This window comes from Sceloporus occidentalis, unplaced genomic scaffold, assembly GCF_023333645.1.
Source record: "Sceloporus occidentalis isolate IW3139 unplaced genomic scaffold, rSceOcc1.0.p SCAF_56, whole genome shotgun sequence".
Taxonomy (NCBI): Eukaryota; Metazoa; Chordata; class Lepidosauria; order Squamata; family Phrynosomatidae; genus Sceloporus; species Sceloporus occidentalis.
This window is the reverse complement of record NW_028317036.1, coordinates 5906636-5919509: the sequence shown is the minus strand read 5'-3', so window position 1 is coordinate 5919509 and position 12874 is coordinate 5906636. Positions and strand designations below refer to the sequence as shown.

At 35.6% G+C, this 12874-nt stretch overlaps 1 pseudogene; it reads left to right on the top strand.

The window, feature by feature from the left end:
- The first annotated feature begins 7265 nt into the window (after nt 1–7265).
- On the top strand, nt 7266–8897 carry LOC149287865 (transmembrane protein 200C pseudogene; annotated as a pseudogene).
- Nucleotides 8898–12874: the final 3977 nt, after the last annotated feature.

The following is a 12874-nucleotide window of genomic DNA, read 5'->3' as shown; positions in this document are numbered from 1 at the left end:
AAAAATAGCCTCTGCTTAGTGCCATTGTGTTTAATATTTCTTTCATTGCTTTGGTAAATGTGTCTAATATAGAGCTAACCCAGAACAATAGGCAATATTATTTAATAACATTTAAACAAATGTATACTGTGTATTTAATAAAATGTCATGATAACACTGGTAGCATTTTATTTTAACTTGGTTCTGGTTAACCCTTTGCTTGCAAGGTATGCATGCACAGCTCCTCTCTGGTATCCTGAAGGTTAATGCTTTTATATTTGAGTACAACAACCAGCTGCTATGTAGTCAAGATGTTTAAGATCCATTTAGACTAAAGAGGAGGGGGGGGCTAATATCTCTATCTAACAGTATAGAGGTGATTTATACAACATCAGAGCTGATCATTTGTTGATTTAAGCAATGACAGGTTTAATATGAATGTATGCTTACATTTCAGTTTTATTTGACAAGCCTAGTGTATTGTGACTTTACTGCTTTAACTGGATGAAGAAGAAAAAAAAGTCTTCTTCCTCCTGAAATATAGACTGGGGTTTGTCATGTGTCATAGCTTTCCGATGACATCACAGACACAGCAAAAGCACATATTTGCCTATGGAAAATTTAAGTAGATGAGGCTTTTTAGGATACCCACAATGCACTGCTGTATTCTGCTATTTAGGTTCTGTCGCATGATCTCAATATTTCAGCTTTACATCTGGCGCATGTTGCTCTTACTCTGAGCAGACCTACATGGTCTGTTCTAAGATCTGTTATTGTGGAGCTCACTGCCATTATCCTATCTTCTCCCTTCCAATTTCACAGCTGCACCCCATGCCCTTCAGTGTACTATATCTTAAGATGTTTTCAATCTCCGCATAAGCCATTATTACATCCGATGACACTGGAGCGAGGTACCTCGAAATAGCATTAGCTTATGTTTCTGTATAATTAAAAGAAAGCATCTGTGAATTGCACTTCTGGACACGGCACATGACCACGAACGAGCGTGTTACAAGCCATAGCAGGGTGTATTAGATAATAACTATGCAGCTTAAGTGGTTTTCCAGGTAGATGGCATGATGTCAAGAAATAATTATTAAAACATAGGAGTACAATGTGCAGGTTTGCCTAACATAATTGCACATTGTAGATCCTTTTTCATTTATATTGTGTTCGCGGAAGAACTAAATCTATTATAAGAAATGTAGATGAAAGGAGTTACTGAAATTATAAGGTTATATGAACTAGTGACTAGAACAGAACTTGTTCAAAATGGAGTTAACTGGGACATCTTAATGGGAATTGTGGCTCATAGATTGTAAGCTCTTAAGAGCAGGTCCCTCTTCTGTCCCTCAATGTCTTAATTTGCATTAATCGTATTGTCAAATTGTGTATTGTCAGTTTTGATGCTGCTAGTTTTCACCGTCCGCACCGGTTTTACGGCTACAGAATCTGCTGGCCCTCTATAAATAAATGGAACCGTGTAAACACTGACTTCATTAACCCTTTAATTCTTGCAGTATACCCCCCCTTGCTGTTTAAATTGCAACCAGTCTTTGAAACATGAATATGGTTTCCATGTTTAAACACCAAATAATCCAAACAGTATTGTTTAGCATATTAGATTTCCTTAATGGTTTATTATAAAAAAAAAGGCTTTTTATCCTTTTTGCGTATTGCGTTTTTGCAGTTTTCCAAAAATCCATTGTGCTAACCGATCAAGCACTTATACTTGAGAAATTGATTGAAAAAGACTTTGGGGGGAAATGCGTGCCATCTGTTTCTCTATTTCAGCTGTGAATGGACCATTCGTATTGGTGCAGTGCCCAGAACCAGATCTGTAGCGCAGTTCATTAAGCAGCGATTTGGAAATAAAAACACTGTAAACTCTTCCTATTCCTGGTAATTATGCAGCACTCAACCGCCCTCCAAAAAGCAAACAGCCTTCCTAGCCTTTTTCTTTTCCAAATCATTATTTGAATTTGGAGAGCAGCTCTACCTTTTGTTCTTTAGTCTGTGTTTTGAGAATTAGACTATGGCAGCTTCATCTAACCTAATACAAGCTAATAAATAATACTTTCCGCCTATACATTTTCATATACATACAAATATTAGTGGTGCAAAGATACATCAATATGTGTAAGCTATGCATACACAAGTGTAAATACAGTTAAATACATATACAATACAAAAAATAAACAGGGTAATTAATACTTTATTACATACAGATATAACCTGCACCAAAATCTGCACATATGTTTTGCCTTATCCTCCTGCTGTGACAATACACAGGCCTGCCATGTTTATCAGCAGTATTATTATTATTATTATTATTATTTATATGCTAAGGCAGGTTATTGGAATTGTGTTTGCCAAAAAAATAAATAATATAGGTTTTCTCTCAATAAGAAAGTCAGGATTAAGAAACTCATTGTTTTCCCAAGACTGGTCACAGAAAAGAAAGCAAAGCAATCAACAGAAAAGTGGTTTGCTAGACTAGATACTTTTATTATTGATTTCAAATCAGATAATTAAAAATGTATTGTGAGATACAGTGATACGTTTTATTGACTTTTTTTCTTCCTGATTTTCTTTTCTTGGAGACCTTTTTTTCCCCAAGCACTGTGAAAAGCCAGTAGCTTTCTATAGCCTGAATACAATATGTTTTAACCCAATACAATGTTGTTTTTTGCTCATCTGAGTTGCGTTTAATGTTACGATGCAACAAAAAAAAAAAAAACAAGAGGAATCAGAACACTGTTATTAGTTCTCGTACAAAATGTTGCAGGAACAAGAAAATGGATATGTGGAATCTTGACTATTCTAATTGCTCCTGTGAGAGTAGTTTGATTATACAATGATGTGGAAATTACAAGGCTATTTCGAGATCCATCACCAATTGGATGTATATCTATACTGGGACTTTGTGCATCCTAGCCTCATTGTATCTCATTGTAAAAGTTAAAGTGCACTACATTTTTATTTTTATATTCTATCCTGGTATTTCTACAAATTACGGTTTATTCCAAAGGTTGGAATGGTGCTGGGATATATATATATATATATATATAATTAGCAATCATCCCATAGATTGCAGTGGAAAAAATGAGCTAAAAACTGAAACATGTTAGCACAATATTCATTACCTGGGATAAAATGCAGCACTGTTTTTAGCTCATTTTTTCCAATGCTTTATTTATATTACGGAAATCATATTCTAGAAGATTTGCATTGAAAAATCATACAAAAGAAAATTGCTCATTTGCTATCACCAATGGCGGGTAAAGAAAAATGTAAAATAGCACATAACAATATAAAATGTGTAATGGCTTTTAAGTTATAGACAGTAGTGGAAAGTAATGTTCAGTTCAGGATTTTTTTGTGCTACCCTGTGAAATGTCAGGCCTTTCTGCTACAAATGGCTCTGGGTAAAGAATGGAAGAAACTGACACCAAAGCTGCCATTTTGTCATTGTTTGAATTATTATATTGCATTTTATTTTCATTTGTGTGTGCTGAGAATCTGTTTTAACACAGAAGTCTTTGCATTCACAACTATTATTCTGAGGATTAAGCCTATTGTACTTCTAACCTAGAATGTCATTATTTTTACATATTGAATTAAGAAACGTATGTCACATTCCGCCTTCAAATTCTCTCCTTTATGGCTGTTTAATAGTGTCAGAAGGGTTTATACAGGCTCTATGCAATCTAAATTGCCTTTCTAGAGGGTCATTATTAAGCAACACAACGCAGCTAATATTACTCGGTACTGAGACTGCCATTGTGGTGTCTTCCATACGCAACTACGTGATATTGTTTAAAGAGATAGTATAGTCACAAGTCTATTTTCTAGCTATAGGCTGAAAGTTGCAACTGATTCTTTTCCGTCAGCAGTAAGACAGGCGTACTGTTGTTTGCATTGTAAGAAAGAATTCTCGGTAAGTCTGCTTCACAGGCACCTTGGAAATCAATGATTCATTTTGCTTAGCACATCCCCCCCAGTACAACTTGGAAGCTGATGGCTGCATTTCTATTGTATTTTCATAGCCTCTTTATTTTTTTTGCAATTTGATTTGACCAAAAAATGGGTCATAATATGTCATGTACATGATGATGCAGGTAAAAAGACCACCTTGTTAGGTTGCAGCATATTTGATCAAAGAAGTTTCTACAAAAATGATTTTTCATGGGGCTGTTCGGTAGAGACCAATGATATGCGATGTTCACAGGTTTTTTTTTCCAGTAGCCTTTCTTTTGTAGCAGAATCTATATTGATAAAACTTCCCTTGTGTGTCCAACGTTGTATCTGATGAGTTTCACAATGAGTGTATTAGTAAAGTATGACTCCAAAGTGCTTTGAAAGAAAGCAGCTCATCAGAATTCATTTTCACAGATTGTGGCATTAACACTGACTCAACATACTTGGCTTTTTGTTCTGCGTCTCTCTTCTCAAACCCCATACCCTCAATACATTTGTTTTGTTAATTTGTACATGCTACCTAAAGCTTCCTTTTAATCTCAAGAAGGAACTCTCTAAGGTGTTGACCGCGTACATGACCTGTTCTATCCTCCCTGGGACCAATACTGATACCATTACTGGGCTATATTCCTATTTATTTGTATACACCTTCTTCACTAAAATGTCTACTTATGTTTTTGTATGGGCTGGGCAGTGAATTATACAACTTGTGTTGTTGAACAAAGCACCACTGAAGAGTGAGTGGTGCACCCTGGGGCCCCTCTCATTCCATATAGAAAACAGATTGGCTTGGAACTCTAGAAGACACAAGAACTGCATGGTGGTGCTTAACCATGCACACAACCACCATGATGTGCTTATTTGCAGTGATTGAAAGAAGCCATGATGCCACTATGTCCTTAATTACAAAAATGAAATGAAATCACCCGACTCATACAATGCTTGTATGGATTGGCAGCCCCCTCAGTGCTAAGGAGAAGATTGGCTGACCAAATCGTCTAGTTGACTCCAGTTAAATCAGTTCTTTTGATAACCATAGTAATTATGCTTGGTATGCATGGTAAATGGATATACCATCTTTACCTTTAGTCTATCTTGGGATGAAAACAGTTTTTGCTTATCTTTCATATCTATTGGGGCAGCTTCTGTAAATGTAGAAGGTTTAAATAGGCCTGTACCATAAAATAAGTCAATATTTTTATCTTTACCCACGTTTATGTTTCCAGTTTGTTAACCTTTAATTTCACTTATTTTGTCAAATCTGCACAGTCATGGTTACTATTCTTTCTCGTTTTAGGAAACCTAGCATTGCACCAAGTTGTTTTTCTTTGTTTAGTAAGAACAGGGGACAAATTGTCATAGGTAGGGTCACCTGATGAGGCATTTTTGGTCCTAGTGTTTCTTATGATACTTTAAGTCTTGGTTCTGAAGAATGACTGTAGTATAAGCAAGTGTGCTCTGTAATAAAGAAATCTCTATGGCCTGAGCATGTTATGGATGGATAAATAATTATAATATCTTTTTTTAATATCTCCTTTCCAAAGCTCATACCGATCTTTTATTTTTTTATTTTTTTTAGTTTAAATAACTATTCATATTAACCTCTAATGCACGTTTAAATGAAACATATGCTTGAATCAGTGATCAGTAAATAGACCTACTAATGTCAAAGACACATCTATAGTTCCCCTGCACATGCAGTATAGTAGCTGAAACCATTTTTCAATAGTGATATTGGTTTTGTCTTAAATTCAGGAAAGCTTTATGCCAATCACATGCATATCGTATTAGCCTTTACCATTTTTAATGGAATGCTGTTTCATTTATGTACCACTCTCTCAGTAAAACAAAACTTCCTTTCTTTACATTTAATCTAGGTTAATGTTCACAATATAGGGCTTTGTTTAATTTAAAATTAAACAATTGTATGTACGTAATGTATCTCCTCTCCTTTAAGAGGTGTGTCCCAATACTCTTGTCCATATAACGGTGCACAAAGGAAAGTATAACACATTATATTGTTATAATATTTTTCAAGTTAGCATGGGCAGCCATTGGAGATACATTCTGTTAATATTTATACCGTACTAGTATTCCTAGCAAAAATGTAACTAAACAATAATTATACCTCTCATGCATCCTAGTAATAGACTGCTTGATATCCTTTAATGCAATGTCTTCTCTGTTCATCAAAGTATTTTTATGTTATGACAATTGAATCTAATATAGTTCCTCAAACAACTGCTTGCAGCTGTTATGGTTTATTGATTTGTACATTTGTGCATTTAATAGACAGGAATATTGGTTAATGAGGCATTAAAAGGTTCAGTGTACACATTACTCATGACACAGGAATAGTTTACTTATTTCCCACTATCCAGTTGATTCCCACTTAAAGAGGTCTCTGTTTTGTTACTTTGGCACATGGCTAGTTCAGATCTCAGGTGATGCCATGTTATTTTGTTATTATTGTCCCTTCAGCACCACTATAGTTCTTATCCTATTTTAATTTATAAAATAAACTGTAAACTATGCTAAATGGAGTGGGGAAATATCAACGTGAAGGATTTATTTAAGGGAGAAGGGAAATAAGGGGAGTAGACAGGCAAAGGGATGTTAGTAGAAGACATGGGACCATCTGCTGGTTCTCCTCTGCTTAATAGGCATATCTAAGAACTAGAGGTGATTATGGGATCTCCTGGTCAGTATGCTTAACCTCCTGGGAGGGGAGACAAAACTCCTCAAGCAAGACTTGTGGGGGGACCTGCCCTGGAAAGTCTCTACATATGTCAATAAGGTGTCTATTGAACACCTCTGTACACTTCATTTAGGTGGTACAAACTATTCCATAATTATTCCACAAATTAATAATTCATAGGCAAGGCTTTCAAGGATGGAGTTACGCTAGCTTCATTCAGCCATTGTACCTTGACTGAAGGAGTCTCCATTTATGATGTCTATCCTGGAAATGATCACAGTAAATGAGGGGCATTTGAAAATAAATGTATTTTGGGAGAATATCTAGGATCCAAAAAACGTGTCATTTTATAAAATTAATAAACAATTACGAAATTGTTGATTTTGTTGTTTTTTTCTTGAACAGTTCTAGTGATATTAATTTGAAATTACATTAACAATAGTGTCAGCATTAGTAGTGTTTAGTGTGGCTGTTTTCTGAAATGAAAATATTAATCTGTTTTGAACACCAGTAAGAGCATATGGATATTTTCAAGGTTTATTTACTTTGTTTTTTGCTTATCCTTTAGGAGCCTGGGTAATTTACAAACATCAATCTTGACAACAGCATGATTGCCACAGGAGGTCTTTTAAGGATCTCTGCTCGGAAACAAGATCCCCTCCGGCCTAACAGTCAGACTCCAAAACGCAAGAGAAAAACAAAAAGGAAGCGAAAGAGTGATGTCGTAGTAGTTAAAGGAAAACTTAAACTCTGTTCAATCTCTGGATTAATTGCTCTTTGTGGAATTTTGGTACTTTTAGTTGGAATTGCAATGGCCGTTATGGGTTACTGGCCAAAAAGTAACTCTGTATACCATGGCAGTTTAGGGAAAATTCAAGCCAAATATTTATCAGGTGACTCAAATGTAATCCGTGCTAATAAAAATCAATCCCGGAGCCATCAAAGCAGTCATGGATCCAGACTGGATGCCTTCAAGTCTAAAGACACAAACGTTACCAGAAGCCTTCAGCAAAAAAAATCTCATGGTTTTATTGCTGGCCTGTTTTCTGGATACTTGCATTCAGATAATCTTAAAGTATTTGGTCCACTTATAATGGGCATTGGGATATTCCTGTTCATTTGTGCAAATGCTGTTCTTCATGAAAACAGAGACAAGAAAACCAAGATAATAAATTTAAGGGATCTATATTCTACAGTGATTGATGTCCATGGCATGAAATGTAAAGATGGCGCTCCACTAAATGGATTTGTGAATTATGTGCAATCTCGAGGTATGGATATGAAAGCTGGGGAAACATTTGGGGCTGCCATGCTAGCCAAGAGCTCATGGCATTCTGCTCTTGGTGGTCAAATTGCATACTCCCCTCCAGATTTACGTGAAACAAGGACGTCTTCTCCCAAGGTATATCACCAGCCACCAGAATCTCCAAGTATGGATGAGGTAGTATACAGTATATATAGGGAGAGGTCTTCTTCTGTGATACCCTTTGACAGATCTTCAGGGAGAGATGGGGTTAAAGATCCCCTCTCAGAGTCACCCAATATAGGATGGGGTATAAGTAGTACATGTTCCATTGTTGGTTCTTCCCTTAATGCATTTACACTGCCCGTTGTCAAATTAGATAGTTGTCTTTTGGAGAAGAAAGATGAGCATGGAGCCAAGGAAAAAAGTACCAAAGAAGTATCCAGCGGGGAGATTGAATTGAGTTTGACTAATTTTAGCCATGCAGACTTGAACTGTGAATTTCCCAAAACACATCGAAAAATATTAAGGCGCCAGAGCACAGGCTGCCTGCCCGACTTTAGGAGATCTATGTCACCTGGCCCTTTGTCAGATTTGGGTAGCCAATCTCTAAGTAGCACAGACCTTGACTGTAGCCTTTTGGTGAAAGCTGCACCATATAGTAAAACAAAACCCGTGGTTCATATGGATTCACTCACATCCGCGCCATTGATCAGAAAAGATTCTCAGAGCTCAGACTCTGACCATTTAAGCAATAAGGGCTACATTCATCTTGAGGAGGCAGGAACCTCCTTTGAATCTATTGATGACCCAGCCAATAAAACCCAAGACTGTGAACACCCCAAGGAGACGGACACACATCATCCGTTGGGAGGTACCAGCAAAGAACAAAATGCAGAAACTGTGCAGAAGCAGTACAGTAATAAAGAAAAACTCTTAATGCTCTCTAGGTCGCATGCTAAAGTGGATGATGGCTTAGACACCACTGGCAAATGAGGCACACACAAAAGTTTCTCTCTGAGTCCTTACTATCATGTTCCGAAAATATTTTACTACTGGGAACTTGCCAATATCCAAAGATCTGCAGTATGAACGATGTTCACTTATATTGATAACAGCACTGTATAACTAGAAAGCTACTTTAACACCTGATTGTAATTCATATGTATAACTCAAACCAAACTGTATAAATAAACAGCCCAGCGGCAGGTCTTTAAGTTTCAATATGATCTGACAGATTGTTTTAACAATAACTGTGCACTTTCTATTCAGAGCTTCAATGGATATTTTATTCCCTGCTGATGGCATGTCAGTACTGGCTTTGGGCTTTGTTATGGCTATTTAGTTTCTCATGGGCTTACACAAATGCTAAGGCAGCCAGACTGCCGTAAAGTTACACACACATTAAGTATTTTATTTTTTTGGGAAAAAAATAGTGTTTTAAACTTTTAATATTTCAATAAGGACTAACTCATGAAGTATTCAGATATATTTAAAGATGTGACTAAGACAGATTTGGTTTATAATAGTGGGACTGTTAGACTTTTTAGAATGATTGGGAAGTTCTGTAATATAGATGTTTTATTGAGTGTTATGACTAAATAATTATTAATAGTATAAATAAACAACTATTTTCAAAAGTAAATGTTTACATGTAGTTCAATAACATACACCAAAACATTCAGACTTTTTTTTTTTTAACAAATGTCACATTTGGACATTTTCGTGCAGTTTCAAAAGAATGCATTTTTTTAATGAAACATACTACTCAAAGGTTGATCTGTCTCTTTCCTCAAATCTTAATTTTTATAGCTCATACTTAATAAACATATTTAATGATGCTTATGTATCAAAATAAGCAATTTCTATGTGTAAGAACCCAACCCCCGACCATTTTTGTATATCAGAGGAAGCAGGGATCTTACTTCTTGTTGTCTACGTGATCGTTTCTCCCTATGAAGTTTATGTCATTGGTTGGCTCTGACAGATGTATACGATGATCTAGTAAAAGGGAGAGGAGTGCTATGCATGGTAAAACACTCTTGGGTTTATTCACTAAAGTGGGAGTTTTCAGGAGAGTTGTGGCTGAACGCTCTTATTTCACTATTCTTTATGAAGGGCCAACGCTATCAGGCTTCTCCAGCAAGAAAGGCTGAGCTGGCCCTGCATAATGCATTATTCAATGTGCAGAAAGTCATCTCACTGCTTTAACCTTGCATTATACAGGGACAGCCAAGCTCTTCATACAGCAGAAGGTCACTGGTGCAGGACTGTATTGTGAAGTCATGTATTTTAAACATTAATGCTCCCTTTAGTGAACAAACGATTACATTGAGCTTTAACAAATAAGCTTAATGTTCTATAAAAAATGCAAATGATCTGAATTACCTTTTTTAATGGCAAATGGAGGGCAAAAAATGAATAGCACCCTAATGGCTGAAAACCAGTTTTTAAACAGGAGTGTGAGATAATAGTTTCATGTGCAATGTAATATTTTAAATTAAAAAATATTTTTAATGTTTAAAAAACAGGTTGCATGCTAAATTGTATTCTCGTTTTACTTCACATGTCCTATGCAGAAAATTGGAAATCAAAGTATCCTATTATCAACCCTAATAATAATATCCTTATGAATAATAAGTAGTAATAAATGCATTTTGTTGGTAACCAAAAACATTTATTTTTATCTTACAATGTACTCTTAGTATGCCAGCTTTTAAAAAAAATTAAAAATGTAATAATAATACAACAAACATTTGGTATTTTATTCACTGAATTTAAAAATATTTATTACATGCCACGCTAATTCACAGTCAGCTTGTAGCATACTTGTAGCATGTTCATTATAATTTACAGGAACAATCCTGTGTTCCAGAGAGCCCCCTAAAAAAGCTAACCAAAGTTGAAAAAATAGAAAAAAGTACTTGCCTTAGGGGGAAGCTGCAGCTTCCCACCCCATCTGTTGTCCAACATTCCAGACCACTGATTGGCTGCCTGATGTCAATGGGAGCACACAGGGGTCTTGTTAAACCCCACCTAGAATGTTCACCGAGCTAATGGGAGCTGACTGGCATTAGGTATATCTTGTTCTTGGAGATGTGTTTGGCTGAAGACATCTCCTGTACAGACAATAATAGGGGGACGGGCAAATGGATATTCTGCAGAAGGGTGTGCATCTGGTGGTGCTTCCCTCTAACCTCACTAGATACTTCTCCAAGGGGTCAACATGGATGTATTTCCTGCAACTAAGTTGACTTTGGACAGTTCTAAAATTCAGTCATCTGAAGAAGCTAACGGTGTTTTCTTCTGAAAGCCCTCTAAGAAATACCTAAGAGGACAATTCTTAAAATTCACCCTCCACGTGAAAAAACTATTAAGTAGAACAACATAAGAAGTTCTGGTCAAAGTGGATTATATTAAGAGTATGTTACTTCTATGGAGATCATTTTTTACACTTCTTATATCTTCTTATGTGTCATAAGACAAGTTATTTATTACCAGAGTGCTAGATACCTATCACTCTAGTAACCTTTTAAGCATGTTTTTAAACAGCATGTAACACATGCATTCTACCACATAGATCTACAGAATTTCTAAGAATTTGATGCTCGATTACCCTTACTTATACTTTTACATGTAGTGTATTAATTATTTATGGGGGAAATCAAATCAGCTATAACTGTCAGCATTTTAAAGTAGACCTGTCAACGTTTCAAATCTTACCTTTTATTACTCAGTATACTTGATGATAGTATGGAATTATTATTATATTATTATAGTAGAAATCTGATTTTCTCAAGCCAATTTGCTGGGCAAATAACAGGTCTACTTTAAACAATGTGGGCTCCACGCACCGTGATGATTGAGCATGTTTTACAAGTATCTCCTACGTCTGTAAATATTGCATAACTTAAAGATATGTTTTGGGCATAGCTGCAAATGTAAATCAAACCAAGGTTTGAGTATTGATGGAGTATTGGTTTAGTCCATATAGACTTCCTAAGAGCTATTATTGTATCGGCATTCCATTGGACACTTATACTCGGCTGTCCTGTAAAGTCACGTTTCTAATTCCTTAATAAATCCTGCATTTTAAGTGTTAGATTATAACTAGTAAACGGAATGCTCATGTAGTACATTGAGGATTATGCACAGGTACCTAGAAATGTAGTAATAAGTTCCATATATCAAACACCTGTGATTAAAAACATTCAGGGCAAATATTTTTACTTTGAGGACACATATGTATACGAAAAGGGGGTGCTATCAAGCACATGAGCCCCTTTGAACCTTGGATAGTGCCTTATCAGAGAATCTACATCCTGTTTTTTTCTGTTTGATGTGAAAATATACATCTATGATGCGCCTAAGATCCATTCTTGCTATTTGTGAATGCTACTAAATAATCTTATTTGTACATACTTGTTGAAAGTACACATTTTTACACAATGGTGAGATTAGGTGTCGTTAAGAATTGTCTCTATTTGCCTAGTTCTAGAGGCTGCATTTTAATAATTATTAAAATATATGTTCATCATTATCCAGGTATCACAGTAAAGCCATTTTCAACAAACAGTTTATCAATTGGAGTCCTTAGGATGAGTTGATCTGCTGGGACCAGCGGAAACATGGCTAGTTACGTTACCTATGTCTTTTTGGATACATTTCCTAAAACAATAAAATATGAATATTTATAGAATACTGACAATGGAAGGCTGCAAAGAGAAAGTAACTGTATTGGTTATATAAAAACAGCTCTGAGTAAATGGTAAATGTTGTATGTTTAATGATTCAAACACAAATTTTTATGGAATTGTAAATCTATTTTAAAGGGGTCCATGACTGCTTTCTATAAACAAGTTCAACCGGAACCTCTAGTATTTGATTATTGTATTTGTTTGTACCACCTGAATTTTATTGGTTAATTTAATTCTATTGATGACTTATCAAACAATATACATATATATATATAT